This window comes from Trachurus japonicus, chromosome 8, assembly GCF_045865225.1.
Source record: "Trachurus japonicus isolate A0001 chromosome 8, Traja_1.0".
NCBI lineage: Eukaryota > Metazoa > Chordata > Actinopteri > Carangiformes > Carangidae > Trachurus > Trachurus japonicus.
In genome coordinates, this window is record NC_140914.1 from 4291062 (window position 1) to 4308928 (window position 17867).

Consider the following 17867-nt stretch of genomic DNA (forward strand, 5'->3'; position numbering starts at 1 on the left):
GACTTTTGGCTCAATGTGGCTCCCCAGGCTCGATTTAAAAACACGTGAGCTATTGCAATGCTCCTACTCACGAAGTTCCCCTCCACATACATATGCGAGTCATCATTTTCGTCAATGAACTCCCTTAAGACCCACAGAAACAGACTATCCAACGCACATCTTGGAGAGTGCCTCAGGATTGCTACAACAGAATGCAGGCCCGACATCCGAGGGATTACTGCCTCCCGTCGCTCTCACTTCTCTCACTGAATGGTATGGAATATCTTTTTTTTTTTTATTATTATAATTTTTTTCAAAATATTGTTCATAGATAGATGTGTTTTTATGACATGTGACATATTTTAAAAGAGCCAATCTGACAGACTCTCTCTCTCTCTCTGTCTGTGTGTGTGTCTGTATGTTTGTGTGTCTCTGTGTTCATTCTCTGACAGGGAGCTGGTGAGTTGCAGGACTGGATATGGTTCCTCAGAGCTCTTTACTAATAAGACTAGGAACACAGGTTTGAAATGTGTGTTTTTGTGTTTGTGTTTGGGACTTTTTACAGATGAGTTCATACTTGACTCTGCACTAATGTTGATGATATGCAGAAATGTTTCATGTCAAATGTATCTTAACACTGTTATGCTCCTTTCCTGTTGTGTGCCACAACAATAATTGTTTTGAATATTTTTGAATATTTTGAATATCAAAATAAATTCCACACACCTCTCATTGTCTTCCTTTATGTTAGGCCTCTATTGTTGGTGGTTGTGTCAATGTAAGAACATGGTAACAATGGCTTTGGACTAATTATTTTTCAGGAGTAGATTTTTGTGTGAACTTGTGTGAGAATCTCAGATCTAAATTATTACCTCTGCAATGCACTACTAATAATAGTAATTTAAAAAATGATAGCAGCAGCAGCAACAACAACATTATCTGTATATAAGTCAACTTTTATTGGTGCACTGGAAAAAAAACCTGGACCTGGCCCTTGGCTTGGAATATTTCACATACTTTGGCCCTTGGGGAAAACTAATTGGGGAACCCTGCCTTAAAGTATGCATAAACTGATGCTGTATACCTATGCATGTTTCACATTTCTACTGTATGCTCTTTGCAATTCTGATTTGTTCACAGCATCGTGCAAAAGAAAAATATACTACAGTCGTCTATTTACAACAAACATAAGCGAGCGCTGCCAGAGGCCACGCCCCGCCTCCGGGCAGCACCTCCAGCACCTCCCCTGCCCCTTTCCCCAGAAAAAGCGCACCAGAAGACGGGGAAAACGCAGCGGGGTGCTTGTCAGACTCAAGGCTTATCTGGCTGCCTTTTCTTCCTTCCTGATCGGCATACGCACGGGACCTGCTCCTCCTGCCCGGCTCTCAACCTGGCGTTGGATCCGCCCCATCTGTCCGGAGCTATCGCCTCCGCTCTCACCGGTGACTGGAACCTCGATCCCCGCTCTGCTGTCAGCTGTCCTGGACTCTGTCGCTCCTCTCAGATTAAAGCGCACCAAACCATCTAGTCGGCCATGGTTAAACGGAGAGACCCGTGCCCTCAGGCGCGCATGTAGGCGCGCTGAAAGAAAATGGAAAAAAGACAGACTGCTTGCCGACATATTCTCCATTGCTGCCTGTTTGACTACCAGAGAGCGGTCAAAACTGCCAAAGCGGCCTACTTCTCTGCCATAGTCTCCAACAACAGCCACAAGCCCCAGGTTTTGTTTAATGTTCTTAACTCCCTCATTAACCCTTGTGATGTCCCATCCCTTGTGCCAGTGCCTTCCCTCTGCTACCACTTCTTCCAATCTTCTCAGGGAAGTTTTTGATTCGGTTGGTGACAGTATCCGACTGCTGATCAACACCAGTCTCAGATCAGGCTGTGTCCCCGTGGCCTTTAAGCATGCTGTGGTCAAACCTCTAATCAAAAAGAAAAATCTTGATCCCTCCATCCTTTCCAACTAGGCCCATATCTCAGCTCCCCTACTTATCCAAGATCTTAGAGAGAGCAGTATATGATCAACTTCTCTCTTTTTTAACCCAGCACAACATTTATGAAAAGTTTCAGTCTGGCTTCAAACCTAGACATAGTACTGAAACTGCCCTGCTGAGAGTTTTTAACGATTTGATTTTAGCTGTAGATTCAGGTAATTCTGTCATCCTGGTACTTTTAGACTTGTCAGCCGCCTTCGATACAGTTGACCACACGATCCTGCTCCACCGCCTCGAGCAGTCCGTGGGTATTACAGGCTCTGCCCTTGGCTGGTTCAGGTCTTATCTGACCAATCAGACTTTTTCAGTGCAATCAGGTCACTTTTCCTCTCCCTCAGCCCCACTGACCCGCGGTGTCCCCCAAGGGTCCGTTTTGGGCCCTGTTCTTTTTCTGTTATATATGCTGCCCTTCGGGGACGTTTTCAGTAAGCATAAGATCCCCTTTCACTGTTTCGCTGATGACGTCCAGATTTATTTGTCCACTTAGGTCCTTAAGCAAGGACGTTCTGCAACCGCTACTCGACTGTCTGAGTGACATCAAGTCTTGGATGAGCTCAAATTTTTTAAATCTCAATGAGTCCAAGACGGAGGTTATCTTGTTTGGAGGCAACACGTCCCCGGACAGCTCCGCAGATTTCCTGAGTCCCTTGAACCCTAAAATTCAATCCTCTGTAAATAACCTTGGGGTGGTCTTCGACAGCCAATTTAAACTAGCTAAACAGACCAGTGCTGTCGTTAAAACTAGCTTCTTCCAGCTACGTCTTTTAGCCAAGACCAAGTCTTATTTCTCTGCCGCAGACTTCAAAAGGGTGATCGATGCCTTCATAACCACTCGACTAGATTACTGTAATTCACTGTATGTTGGTCTGGATCAGTCCTCCCTTAACCGTCTGCAGCTTGTCCAGAACGCCGCCGCCCGCCTATTCACTGGCAAGAAAGAATGTGACCACATCACGCCAGTCCTAGCGTCCCTTCACGGGCTTCCGGTCAGTTTCCGCATTGATTTTAAACTTATTTTAAAAAATTGTTTTTAAAGCCCTTAATAGTCTGGCCCCACTGTACCTCTCCGAGCTCCTTGTGCGCCACACCCCAACCAGAACCCTAAGGTCGTCTGACCAGCTGCTTCTGGTGTTGCTAAAAAACAGACTTAAACTGTAACTGTAAACAATATTACTGTGTTCTGTAAATCATTCTTGCACATCCAGATGTTCCTGTCTGTCTGGCCACATGTTTTCATCTACATCACTCTGTAAATTGTAACGATTGAAACAGATTCAATATTCCCAAAGACATTGTCATCCTCACTTTGTATCTCTCTCAACCTTATGTCATTGTTTGCAATCACCGTTGCACAAATGGCTTCTTCTTATTGCAGAGTAAAAAGGGCTCAGTCTCCTCCAGCTCTGTGAGGTTGTCTTGTAATCCTATGTGATGCAGAGTAAAATTACTGTACAGTGCATATACTGCATCAACCCATATTACTGTAAAAGTGCTTCCCACTTTTAAAATGCTGTTCAGTACCGTACTGGAAAGATGGCAATTCTTTACTGTAAGTAGGTTGCTGTAATACACTACAATATAGTAAATCTGTACTGAATTAAAGCTGTAAGTCTAAATGTAAAAAGTAAAAAGTTCTTGTCCCACTGTAAGTTTACAGTAATGCCTGACACAATGACAGTAGTGCAGTGCAGATTGTTTAGTGCTGAATTACTGTCCAATACCATATTGTACTGTACATACCTGTTCTCCCTGAAATATTTGAATAATTGAATTCACAGTGCTTCTCCCAACATTTAAAATTAGTTTGACAGATTTTGACAACTAGTTCAACAATTTGTTATGTAATGACTCAAGCAATGAAATGAGGACTATTAGTTTTATAGGGAACTATTCAACATTCATAAGTATAGTTCATTTTGACATAAGCAAATGATAATGTTATAAAACAGCAGAGAACTGTATGAAAGCATCTGATACATGTCCAAAAGCTTTTGCAATTTGTTCAGAGGAAGGGGAAACTGCTACTATGATGAGCACAAATGACTAAATATTGTGGAGGTTGAACTAATAGTTATGAGAACTTTCATTCTGATCTGAGAAAAGCACCAAAGCGATTGAGAAAAACTGTAATATGGAGCAGGCAGGGCTCACCTGTGAGTGTTGACACCAACACCAACAGCACGGCAGCACAAAGCAGCTTCACCTCCATGATGGAAACGTCTTCAGACTGAGTTGATACCGAAAGTGACGGTACCTGTTATTTATTTAAATACCAAACCTGGCCCCGCCCTGAAAACCACCAACTGTATTTATTTAATGACGCTCTATCAATGACCCACTGACATTTTATATTATTAAGTACAATGCCCCCCCTTTTGGGTAAAATGTATAATCATCTTATTAGTGGGTTTAAGCTTGTGTGGGAAAGAGACTTGGGAATAACCTATGAGGAAGAAGAATGGAGCAGGATGACTGGGGAGATGCTAAGCCCAATGAGAGATGCCAGGTCCAAACTCATATTCCATAGACCAGGGTTCCCCAATTAGTTTTCCCCAAGGGCCAAAGTATGTGAAATATTCCAAGCCAAGGGCCAGGTCCGGGTTTTTTTTCCAGTGCGCCAATAAAAGTTGACTTATATACAGATAATGTTGTTGTTGCTGCTGCTGCTATCATTTTTTAAATTACTATTATTAGTAGTGCATTGCAGAGGTAATAATTTAGATCAGTGATTCTCACACAAGTTCACAAAAAAATCTACTCCTGAAAAATAATTAGTCCAAAGCCATTGTTACCATGTTCTTACATTGACACAACCACCAACAATAGAGGCCTAACATAAAGGAAGACAGAGGTGTGCGGAATTTATTTTGATATTCAAAATATTCAAAAATATTCAAAACAATTATTGTTGTGGCACACAACAGGAAAGGAGCATAACAGTGTTAAAGCAGATAACAGCGGCACGGCCGTTTCGGCTAATGCTGTGTTCAAGGCAGGCTTTTGAAACCGTAAGTTACAGCTTCAAGTCACAACTACGACTTGGTAGCGTTCCAGGTAACCCGTAGCTCGTGTTTTTACCGTCCTGTTGTCTGTGAAAGTTCCCTATAACGGCCACTCGTAACTTCCGACCCGTGAACTCGTACCAGATCGAACTGGTATGACTTCACAGGAAGGAAAAACACAAAGTACGAGTTTCCTTGAACGCACCATGAGTTAGCAGCCCCCGCCCTTGTCAGGCATCAATTGGTCCTCGTGCTACGTCACCACATTCACGCGCATCCCTTGGCTGCACACACAGCCCTTCATGCCGTGCTCTCCCCTCATTGGATAACACTTGTATCCCACAAGGAAAATTTTCTCCTCGGGTTACAGCAGAGCAGAGTGACGGAGAGACTCGTGTTTAGGCTGAAATACTTCATGTAAGTGATTGCTGACGGAAAATAGGACTATTTAGGACTTATATTAACAAAAACATTCCACTGATATCTGCTTTAAGATACATTTGACATGAAACATTTCTGCATATCATCAACATTAGTGCAGACTCAAGTATGAACTCATCTGTAAAATATCCAAACAGCTCACAAACACAAAAACACACATTTCAAACCTGTGTTCCTAGTCTTATTAGTAAAGAGCTCTGAGGAACCATATCCAGTCCTGCAACTCACCAGCTCCCTGTCAGAGAATGAACACAGAGACACACAAACAAACAGACACACACACAGACAGAGAGAGTCTGTCAGATTGGCTTTTAACATATGTCACATGTCATAAAAACACATCTATCTATGAACAATATTTTGAAAAAAAAAAAAAAAAAAAAGATATTCCATACCATTCAGTGAGAGAAGTGAGAGCGACGGGAGGCAGTAATCCCTCGGATGTCGGGCCTGCATTCTGTTGTAGCAATCCTGAGGCACTCTCCAAGATGTGTGTTGGATAGTCTGTTTCTGTGGGTCTTAAAGGGATAGTTCACCCTAGAATGATATTTCGCTCATTATCTACTCACCCTCATGTTGACTAAGGGCTGGAAGAAGTTTCAGAGTCCTCCGTCCCTTCTCTGAGTAACAGGGGGTCTTAGCGTAGCAGTGCATTTCAAGGCAACGGTTGTAAAGGGACACCAGAGCTCTTCGTAAAAAAACACACACAAAAAAACATCCAAATACCTCCATGATGCTCGTATGTAATGTCCGTCTTGTGCTGAAGCCCCAAATTGCGTAATTGTCCCGAAAAAAATTAAATAAGTCCACATTCCAAGCATGTTTGTAGCATTAGCTCTGTGTCTGTTGTCCGGTCTTCCGCTGCCAGCGCGCATGCGCAACCAGACTCGAGTCGGTCTCAGTGCGAACCTTGCGCATGCGCGCTGGCAGCGGAAGACCGGACAACAGACACAGAGCTAATGCTACAAACATGCTTGGAATGTGGACTTATTTAATTTTTTTCGGGACAATTACGCAATTTGGGGCTTCAGCACAAGACGGACATTACATACGAGCATCATGGAGGTATTTGGATGTTTTTTTGTGTGTTTTTTTTTACGAAGAGCTCTGGTGTCCCTTTACAACCGTTGCCTTGAAATGCACTGCTACGCTAAGACCCCCTGTAACTCAGAGAAGGGACGGAGGACTCTGAAACTTCTTCCAGCGAAATATCATTCTAGGGTGAACTATCCCTTTAAGGGAGTTCATTGACGAAAATGATGACTCGCATATGTATGTGGAGGGAACCATCGTGAGTAGGAGCATTGCAATAGCTCGTGTGTTTTTAAATCGAGCCTGGGGAGCCACATTGAGCCAAAAGTCATTCACTGCAACATCTCGGTGTTGCACTTTGAGCAAATCAGACGTTCCCATCTCCAAGACCTCCATCTGAAGGGATGCCTCATCTATGGAAGGCAGCAGTCTTTTGGCTTCTGTAGTCCACTGGCCGTCGGCGGACACGCAGAATGGCTGTCTCAGGAAGAGAAGGATGTCACCTGAGAGTTTAGGGGAGCTTTCAAATCTTTCTTTGAAGTTTTCTGCCAGCCTGGTCACGAAATCCTTCATTGCAGCATCCTCTCTCTTTTTTGTCTTCTCGCAATGCTCCCGCAGTCGCAGGAAGTGTAATTTTCTCCCTTTAATGTCCCTCTCCAAAAGTTTCAGCTTTGACTGGAAAGCATCAACCGCCTCGTACACGTCTGCGACAGTGTGACTTCTGCCTTGTAACTGCAGATTAAGCTGATTCAAATGAGACATAATGTCGCACAAAAAAAACACACGTGCCATCAACTTGTCGTCACTTAAAAACAGCTGGAATTCCGGCGCTTTTTGGCTCTGCAAGCTGGATAGAAATGACGCAAGCTCATCGCGCAGGTCACACACTCTTTCCAACACGCGGCCTTTACTCAGCCAGCGTACATCGTTATGCAGCAAGAGATCCTGATGTTCCGCTGACATTTCCTCCAGGAATGTTCTGAGAAGGCGATGTTGCAGACTAGAACTCTCCCGAACAAAATTAACCAGTCTGGTCACCGTATCTATTTCCCCACACAGTTTAGCGCACAGCACAGATTTATGAATTATGCAATGAAATGTCAGGAGCGCTGGGTTAAAGGACAATTCCAGGCGAATTCAACTCGGGGGTGTATTTTCATATCATTTTAGGTCTAAAAGAAGGAATCTGAAGATTTTCAGTTTAATCGCTCCTGTTTTGCGGTAGTTGCGTCTGTCCCCGCATCGCTACGGCAGCAATGAATGGGAGTGGATGTAAGTTCCGCTGTTTAGGCTGTTTACATCCCTCAAAGCCGCAATTTTTTTCCACAGACAGCATCAGATGGCTACTCAAACATGCACCGAGAAGTTTATTTACTTCAAGCAAGCCGACATGTTTGTAAAAGTCGATCTAATTCAAAGTCTCCCGGAGTCTCGCGCGAGCCCGAAGTTGCAGTGCTGGTGTGTTCAGGTGCAGTAGGAGCTACCGCTTGTGTCATAAACACAGGAATATCAACTCTTTACTTGCTTCAAGTGTACATTTTTTTCCACAGACAGCGTCAGGTGGCTACTCAAAGATGCGCCGAGAAGTTTTTTTTCCTTGAAGCAAGTAAAGAGTTGATATTCCTGTGTTTATGACACAAACGGTAGCTTTTCCCACTGCACCTGAACACACCGAGCACGGCAACTGGGTCTCGCGCGAGACTCCGGGAGACTTTGAATTAGATCGACTTTTACAAACATGTCGGCTTGCTTGAAGTAAATAAACTTCTCGGTGCATGTTTGAGTCTCCGTCTGACGCTGTCTGTGGAAAAAAATTGCGGCTTTGAGGGCTGTAAACAGCCTAAACAGCAGAACTTACATCCACTCCCATTCATCGCTGCCGTGGCGATGCGCGGACAGACGCAACTACCGCAAAACAGGAGCGATTAAACTGAAAATCTTCAGATTCATTCTTTTAGACCTAAAATGATATGAAAATACACCCCCGAGTTGAATTCGCCTGGAATTGTCCTTTAACGGTGGCAAGTCTGCTTACCAAGCCCTTGTGTGGTCCAACCATAGACGGAGCCCCATCGGTGACCACGGACACGATTTTACGCACATCCAACCCGTTCTTCTCGAGGAACTGCATCAGCTCATTAAAGATGATTTCCCCAGTTGTGCGCCCAGGTAGAGGGAGTAAACTAAGGAGCTCTTCCCAGAAAGTTTTCCCATCACAGAACCTCACAAACACAGCTAATTGTTCCATATCGGTCCGGTCGGTTACATGCTGCCACTCCGACATATCGCCATTCCGACATTCTACTATTCAGACATGTCACCATTCAGACATACCACCATTCCGACATGAAAACGTCCTGCCATTCCGACAGTTTCGTCCCGCCATTCCGACAAGGCTTTTTTTTTTTTTTTCATGTTTTAAGACATGTGTACAGATGTGATACAGTCAGTGGAAGCTTAATAAATAAACACAAACACAAAGTCTCGCCATGTACAATCACACACTCCGATGTCAGTTTGTAACAATTTCCCTTACAATAAGGATATAAGGGGAACTGGCACAACGCAGTCCTGCTGCAGGCGGATCTAGGATCGCGCTACTGGTGCGTCCAGGGAAGCAATAATCAAAGTCGCTACTTAGTCTGAGTCTCTGTATTTCACTGAACTCAAAACGTGCCCATCACAGGCGGCATATAGTAAACAATTAGGCTTCACACAGATCAACAGAACCCGAAAGACCTCCTCCCTCCCACTGTCCATTAAGTCCGAGTGGGAATGAGTGTGTGTGTGTGGGTGTGTGTGTGTGTGTGTGTGTGTGTGTGTGCGCGCGTGCGTGCGTGCGTGTGTGAGTTGACGCGTGGTGAGGGTGAGTGAGAGAGAGTTTGTTTGTCCTACTGTCCACACGGGAGAGACGCCGCGGCTCCGCCGAGGTGACCACCAGTCCTCTCCCTCATCCCGCTTGGCTGAGAACGGGTTGTGAGGTGTCCAAACGGGCCTTTATGATCCACAGGGTAATCCACTGGGAAAAATAATCCACTATGCCGCCTCTCCTCCCCTCTCACCACGTCACTTCTCCATTTAAACCCTCGGTCCCACTAATGCACTTTTACGCATTACGCACACAACTTACAGCAAAAAAGAAACATTCATTCATTCATTAAAGGTCCGCACGTCCCCGTGCGCAAACCACAAGGATAATTGATCATTTCCCTGGCCTAATACACAATGAAAAAAGCCTGCAGCAAACCTGCAAAACTACCCCAGCTCCAATAGACTATGGCCAGGCAAAACCCAGTGGATCACTACAAGTTGTTGCAACTTTTGGGAATTTATTCCTGGTAAAAAGGCTTATAAACATGGACCAGGACGGCTCCATAATACGCACAAAAATCCAAAGGAAACGAAAAGTAAGTTTTAAAAAAATAGCAACAGCACGAAGTAGTCAAAATATGTGTTTTACGCATGCCTCTGTGCGTCTGCAGATCAAATTGTCTATAATTAAACTTGGAGCCAGACCCGGCCAGGCTACAGGAGAGATCAAAAATATGCAGGGGTCCAGGACCCCCATGAGAACCACTGATCCTGTTGAACGTACTGTAACCACTGTGATACAATAAAAAACAACATCACTGATGTTGAGATCCGCTCGTGTGGATCTCCCCCGGGTCGGGAGGCAAGACACAAAGTGGAGGAGGCGAAGGTTGAATCAAATAAGTATTTAATCGCAGTCTGCAGAGAGCGGAGATCATACAGCACACAAAGACAGTGTTACCAGGAAGAGCTGAGCATGATCTGATCTGTGTATGTTTCTGTTCAGTCTGACACACTGTGGGTTTGGTCCCTCCCAGCGTGCAAGGCCTGTACTACTGTGATTGGTCTATGTGAGCTCTGACGTGTGCTGATGTGCAGGCCTATGGTCACATGATCTACAGATGTTACTGGTTCAAAATTGCGGGGTTTGTCCTGCAATGCAAGATCGTGTGAACGCGTGTCTTTTCACCACAACTGTTTTCCTCTAGGTGGCAGCACCGTACTAAATACTGCTCAGACGTTTTGGGGACAATGATGGCACGTCACACAATGTAGCCGCGATTAGGAGTGGCGCTGTTCATGATACAGAATACAAGAGGATGAAAGGAGAACTAGCTGCAGACAGTAAATAATATAGTAGCCTAGTTTTTCAATGACAAAATGTAACGACGGCAGCTACAGTAGACCAGCGGCGCCGGATTCATTTTAGAGGTGGGGGGCCATGGAGGTTGGGTTGTTACGGGGCATAGATTTACACACTCACTGTCGGTGCAATAGTCATTTGTAGTGTCCGGTCGTGATGCGTAATACCAGCACAATGCATGCGTAATCCCCCTCCGCCAGCATCTCCCAGACCGTCATGCCTACCGTAACTTCTCAAAAAAAAGAAGAAAAAAAAAAGAAAGCCCTATACTCCGGTCTCCTGTGCTGGTCTGGCTGCAGGTTTAAGTAAATAAAATGTTGTGAATACACCTCTTAAAGCCCGTTTGAGCAGTTTCTATAAACTGCTAGGTTCTCAACGACCCGACCCGGTCCGATCCAGGTGTTGAAGCCTGGACCTGATGCAGCCGGACTCACGAGCAGTCTCTCAGCTGGACCACGGCAAAAATAAAAAAATAAAAGAAGCCCGTGGTCCGACCTGACCCAATTTTTAATCAGAATTTTAATAATAGAAAACATAATTTGTGAATTTGAGATCTCTAAAATATTAGTAATGTTACTTCTACCATGCATTTAGTTTTTCTGTAGGTAAATTAATCATCATGGATCAAGCAGAAAATCAGCCTTTGTAAAAGCCGAAGTAACAGTTTACAGTATGAGCACTCAGGTCTGTGGCGCATCAGTCTGCAGCGGCTACTTTTCACCTCTTTTCTTGTCATTCATGTTTTAATAATAGGAACAATGCTTAAGGTCAACGTCTGCTTAGACAGACGTTTGGACTTTATGTAGCTAAATAACTTTGTCTCAGTCCGTGACTGTGCTCGCTTCATAAAGACAGCTGTTATAGACCACTCGGGCCAGCTGTGGCCACAGGAGTTATTACAATGTTTCCATTTTGTTGTTTTCTGCGTCTCTTCTTTTTCTCACAAGTTATGGTTTTTACTGGCAAAACGAGCCAGTTAGAAATGAATAAAGGAAAAGAAAAAATAATATCCAGGAGACTTTGTCCCGTCCTCAGGACGTGCGCGAGGGAGGATCAGCTGGTGGCTCAGGTTTGGTGATGTCATGGCTGTCAGCTGCACATCTGTCAGCAGGTCCGCTTGACCGCTCCACACACACTTCACAAACTTTAGGAATAAGCTAGATGGTGATTTTGTAAACAGACAGTGACATGCTGGAAATAAGCAGACACCATACTCGCCCTAGTTAATATTGATTATTGAATTACTGTACGTAACGTCATAAATCTCTCGCCGCTGTAGTCCGGTTCATCACCTGGCATGTACGTCATCTCCAGGTGAAACGACTGTAACAACTGTAAAACACCTGGAATTGAAAATAACTAAAGGCATATCACCAAAGCTGAACTAGCCTAGGCTATTAACACTTAAGGTTAAATTAATTCATCTTTTCCTCGCATTTTTTCAAAGTAAACTTCCCTTCGCTCACCGGCAGAGCAGAAGTTGCACTTTCTGAGATGGTGCACTTGGTCAGAGACGAGACATTCTAATATTGATTAATTAGGAAGGACTTTGACTTGGTCCACAGTGTTTGTGGATGAAGCCTACAGGATGAGAAGGTGACGAAGGTGAAGGTGACTAATAAGCGGAGGGAGGACGACGGAAGCCGGAGAAGCTTCGTTCAGCTGTGCATTCACGTGGGCATAAATAACTTTCCCTCGATAGAAGACGCGGCCGATACAAAGTCGATAGGTTTCATTCATCCATTTTTTGACAGACAACACAAACAGCCAGTGATAATGAGAGTGGTGACACCGTCAGCCATGCAGCCGGCCTGGACTTTTTATTCTTAATTATGAAGGATCATCTGCGCAAGGCAAAGATGATAGCATCAACAAAACACGGCGTAACACACGCGGCTGTATGGGACAGGCTTTTATTTAATTCAGAACAAACTGCTTAGCAAAAATGGAAAATATAGTCTAGAATAATTGATCTGTTGTTTGGCCACTGTTTGAAAATAACCCGAATTATGAGCAAATAATCTGATCCAGAGCAGCAGTCATAATCAGACTTCTTCTAAATAAACCTAAACATTCAATAACTGGGTCAGGTCGGACCATGGGATTCTTTTTTCTCTTCTTCTTCACAGGAGAAAATGAGGTGCGCTGCGCTCACGGACGCGTTGATGTTTTGTGATTTATCTGCTGCCTTGACTCTGCCCTTGACGTTATGTAAACAAACATTTTTATCATGTGATCAACAACTCACATGTCTATTCTCTTAGTTACATAGGCTATAATTTAACACATATGTTGGATGATCGCGCTGTTTTATAACTTTAAACGTATGTTGTTATTTGTCTCAAACGTCCCACCTATGCGGGTCGTTTGAGACACAGAGGAGGGACGGTTGAAACAGCGTTTTAAACAGAAACTACTGTCATTAGGCTACTCCCGTTATGAAGCTTATCTGTGAAACGTGCGCTGCTCAGAGATGGGCAGAACGGTCCCACTTGCTTTCTCCGTTGGTGGAGATCTCCCACACAGTAAAAGATTTAGGCAACACATTCTTCCAGCTGGCTGTTTTTCTTCCAGTTACAGAAAGTAGCCTATGTGCAAAGTACCTTATGAGACACATTAACATCTGTATTCATATAACGCCCATCGAAACAGCTGATTTACATGTCGGCCGTTAACACATGGCGATTGGCCATTCACGCGGCTTTGTTCTTGGCCAATCAGCTTATAAGCACATGGCTAATTATCAGCTTTCAACCAATCGCACTGTTTTAATGTGTGTGTGAAAGTTATTTTCTTTAGTTCATTTTCGTTTCTTTTGGATTTTTTTTACAACAATGTATCAATATAATATTGTTTTCGTTTCATTTCGTTATAAAAATCAATCCCTTTTCTTTGAAACAATGAGATTGAGCAGCTAAAAACCAGACCAGTTCAACTGTAGCGATTTTCATACTAGTGTACTCGTTATTGCCAAAATGTCACATAATTTCTCACAATATAAATAGGTCAAATAAATATTTTTGTCCCGTGCGTAATTGTCAAGATCCGCATTTCGATTAAACTCGCCTTTCTTCTTCTGTACGAGTTGTTGGACGACTGCATTTTCATTTCATTTACTTATTTCCCTGTCCTAAGTCATGTTTATGGATACACAGTTGAACATATTGTCATTTTCCCCTCGGCATTTTCCCCTCACTTTGCTGAATATCTGTTGATTCATGTCATAAACACGAACATTAAAAATATGTGGTGTTTATTAAAAATACATGTTGTTCATTCAAATCGGTTGTTGTTCATTGCAAAACAGTTAGGCTATTAATTTGGTGATTTATATACAGATATTGATCACACTATGTGACCACAATCACTACGCACGGTGGGGTGAGGGACATTTGAAACAGCTGTATCAATCGTCCCTGCAGCGACTACTGACACTTCAACCTGTTTTGCCCCTAAACTTCAAAACTATGACATTGCATAGTTTAGGACATCTGTTGTTAGGTCATATTATTATTGCATGAAACACACAATACAACTTTTGATCACAAAAAAACTACCGCACCTAACATTTTACTTTCCGTAGGCCTACAATAGTTTCTGTGATTTAGGCAGGGTATACAGTAGTTAGTTCTAGTTTAATAGCCTAGAGTTTAAGCTGTGGATTACTGCACAGATCACTGAGTCATCCGCCTGTCGTCCTCCGTTCTCACAGATGCCACCTGGTGGTTGTTTTGGCACATTGAGGCTTTTCATTAAAACCTCTTGTCTCGCCAAAGAAAAAAATGCCTGAGTCTCGCGTGGACCACGCGTGAAGTCCGCAATTTTGAACCAGTAACATCTGTATGTGTAGTGAAATTCTGTGTGTAACTATCTTAAGGTCATGGTGACTCTCAGTTCTGCTCTTTCTGATACATTCTGTTATGCACATGTCATTTTGTAACATAGCTATTATTATTCACAATCCCCCTTTTGATCTCTGAACAGAGATCACACAAACGAATAGAAAAACATCTCAAACAACCTCAAAACCAACACCACATATAAGGCACTCTGTGAAACTGAGCTGCAAGCAAAAAATCAACACTCATTCACTTTATTATTCCATTCAGATATATCACAGACCCCTTGGTAGAGCTGCACATGCTATCTGTGAGGGTGGCTAGCACCAACATAATTATCATGAACGAAATAAGGCAGTGCGGCTACATGTACGTCTAATTACTTTGGCACAATAGCAAAAAACAGTGTGGAAGACTTGAGTGAGGAGTCACACGTCCTTCTCAAACGTGAAACATGGAAAGGTCAGTATATGCAGTTTGATGGGTGCGTTCACACGAGTTATCATTGGAGATGCTGCGTTTGTGGGGAAAGGAAACATTGTGTCCCCCTTTTTGAGTGGAGTGCAGTGATGTAGACCATTCGCATAAGGCAAATATCAGCGTAACTGTGGCTAATGAGAAAATACTGAGTCTCAACAGAGGTTTATATTTCCCATACAGTAACATTGTGGCAAGCTTTTAATACTTTCTGTGATCTGAGAATCTCTACAAGATCTCTGGTGGGTTTACCCCAGAGACAGCTTCAAACCTGCTGTTCAACACAATAAAGTGTATCACACAACTCTTTAGCAATATGCCTAGAACTTTTAAAACATAGTAAGGTAAAATATGACAAGAAGATAAAATGTACCCATCAAGATGTAATGCTATAGGTATTATAATGTAGTTGTTCCTGTGGTGTACAGGTGGTGGAGACCCCAAGCAAAAACCAACATTACCACAAACCAACAGATGATGAAGAAGGTGAGCGGCATGTTCTCCTGGGCGCCTCGACGATCCTGGTTGGTGGTTTGGCACACCACTTGTTGGAGAGGAACGCTATTTCACTTCCTCCCTAGGGGTATTGGTTAGACTACCTCACCCTTTTGCCACCAGGGGATTATTCTGCCCCTTGTTGATCGGTGGGCTTTGCTCCTTTGTTCTGCTCACGCAGCGTTTCTTGGATTTCCCCCAGGGTTCTGGCGGGGGCTTCAGCTGCTGCACATTGGCTCCAGTGGAACCACGTGTCTCCTTTGCCGTTCAGCCGAACGGCGTGTGAGGTGCGCTCCTTTACCTGGAACGGACCTGTCCAGCGTGGCTCTGTCCACTTTCTCTTGGTCACTTTCAGCAGTACCCACTCGGAGTCGGGAGTTGTTGTTGTTTCTCCTCCAGTGTTTTCACCAACCTGCTTTGCGTATTCTGAAACAAGAGTCTGCAGAGCATGAAAGTACTGTTTTGGGGTTAGAGACTGATCATTCAAAGTTAACCCCACGAGCTTTGTTTGTGGCCCTGGAAACATTCTTCCAGTAGATAACTCGAATGGGGTGAACCTTGTACTCTGATTCACTGAGCTACGTACCAACATAAGTGCCAGTGGGAGTGCATCCAGCCAGTTCATCTTGGTCTGGGCACAGATTTTAGCTATTTTACTTTTAAGGGTCTGATTCATCCTTTCAACCTTTCCCTGAGACTGGGGATGATATACAGACCCAAATTTGTGTTTGAGTCCCAGTACCTCCTCCACCTTCTGTAGATCATGGTTTTTAAAGTGTGTGCCATTGTCAGACCTAATTCGTTCCGGAAAACCATGTCTTGGAATGTACTGATTAATGAGGAACTTTATCACCATCTTACTGTCTTCCCTCCTTGTGGGAAGAACCTCTGGCCAACCTGTATATGCATCAACACATACTAACATATATCTACAACCTTGAACCGAGTTTACCATATCTGTGTAATCTATGATAATTTCTCTCCCTGCTTTTGTTTCCAGAGGGTAACGTCCAGGGTGGGGTCTGACCGTTGGTCTGGCGTTGTACATCATACATTCAGGACAAGTATTTACATGATATTTACACATTTGCTTCATAAAAGGATGCCACCAATTTTCCAAATTTCTCACCATCTGTGCTGCTCCGACATGCCCCACCCCATGTGCCTCTTTTAGTGCTATTTCTCTGATTCCTGGCGGTAAAATGATCCTTCCATCAGGACCTCGCCACAAACCTTCTGTTTCTGTGCAACCCCTACTTTTCCACATAGATTTCTCTTGTGGTGAGGCTTTTCTTTGCTCAGTTTTTATATGTTCGATTTCAGCATGTTCATTTGTGTCTGTGTCAATGTCTTTCTCTGGACAGATCATCATCATATTATGTACATTAATACTTTCCTCTCTCCCCCTTTTTTCTGGAACAACACCCCGTTAACACAGTGTGGTGTTCCAGAAACATCAAGGTAGAAAGTGCTGGAGTAGTGGGGCATACGCGAGTACGTCAGCTGTCTACCGCGATAGGTGAATGAGAAGATGTCTCTGCAATCTTCAGCTAGAGGAAGACAGAAAAAAGCATTAGCCAGGTCAATGCAGGTGAACCACTGGTGCCGGGGGTCAAGATTGGTGAGAGCAACGTAGGGGTTTGGGACAGGTGTCGTAGCGGTACGTAATGCACTATTAATGGAACGCAGGTCGTGAACCATCCGATATTTGCCGGTACCTTTCTTTTCCGTAGGTAAGATGGGTGTGTTCCATTGAGAGTGTGAGTCAATCAACACCCCCTTTTTGTACAACCCCTCAATGGTGTCTGCAATACCGAGTTCGGTCTGTAGTTTATGCGGATATTGAGGAAGCCAGATTGGATCCGTGGTGTTCAAAGAAAATGTGACAGGTGGGCAGTCTACCAAACCCACATCAGTGGGACCAGTGGCCCACAGAGAGTTTGGGAGAGAGTCCAACATGGCGGCGGAATCTGGGTGATCTGTCTTTTCACGGCCGTGGTGGCGGGAGATCTGAACATGTTCAATGAGTGCCTGATCTGTGCAAGAAACCTGTATTTTATATGTTTTAGCAGTAGAGGAATACATTATTTGTGGCGTCAGCTGTTTCCAATCTGTCTGTTGTTTTGCAGTTTTTACAATAGAACCTAATTCTTTAGCTTGGTGGTCAGGATGGAGAGCGAGGGAGACATGTGGTGCTGCCTCATCCTCCATCATGTACCATTGTAACTGTGCAGGTAGTAGGTTAACACTGGCTACTACACCTATGGGAGCAACATAGATGCTGTCTGTGGCTATACTCCAATCAGTACCCTCTATCTGACTGCTGAACTGTTCTTCATACCACTCTGTGTTTTGTCTATCATAAAACAATGTAACATGCGGAGGATCAGGAGGGGCCACGTAGGGGTGTAGCTGGGCTATCCAGGGCCTCCAT

General features: G+C 43.9%; 1 protein-coding gene across 1 annotated transcript in view; it reads right to left on the reverse strand.

Annotated features, from left to right (window-relative positions):
* Window positions 1-17867, reverse strand: part of LOC146982382 (transmembrane protease serine 9-like) — a 52137-nt gene that overhangs the window by 14665 nt on the left and 19605 nt on the right. The gene's annotated exons all lie outside the window — the stretch shown is intronic.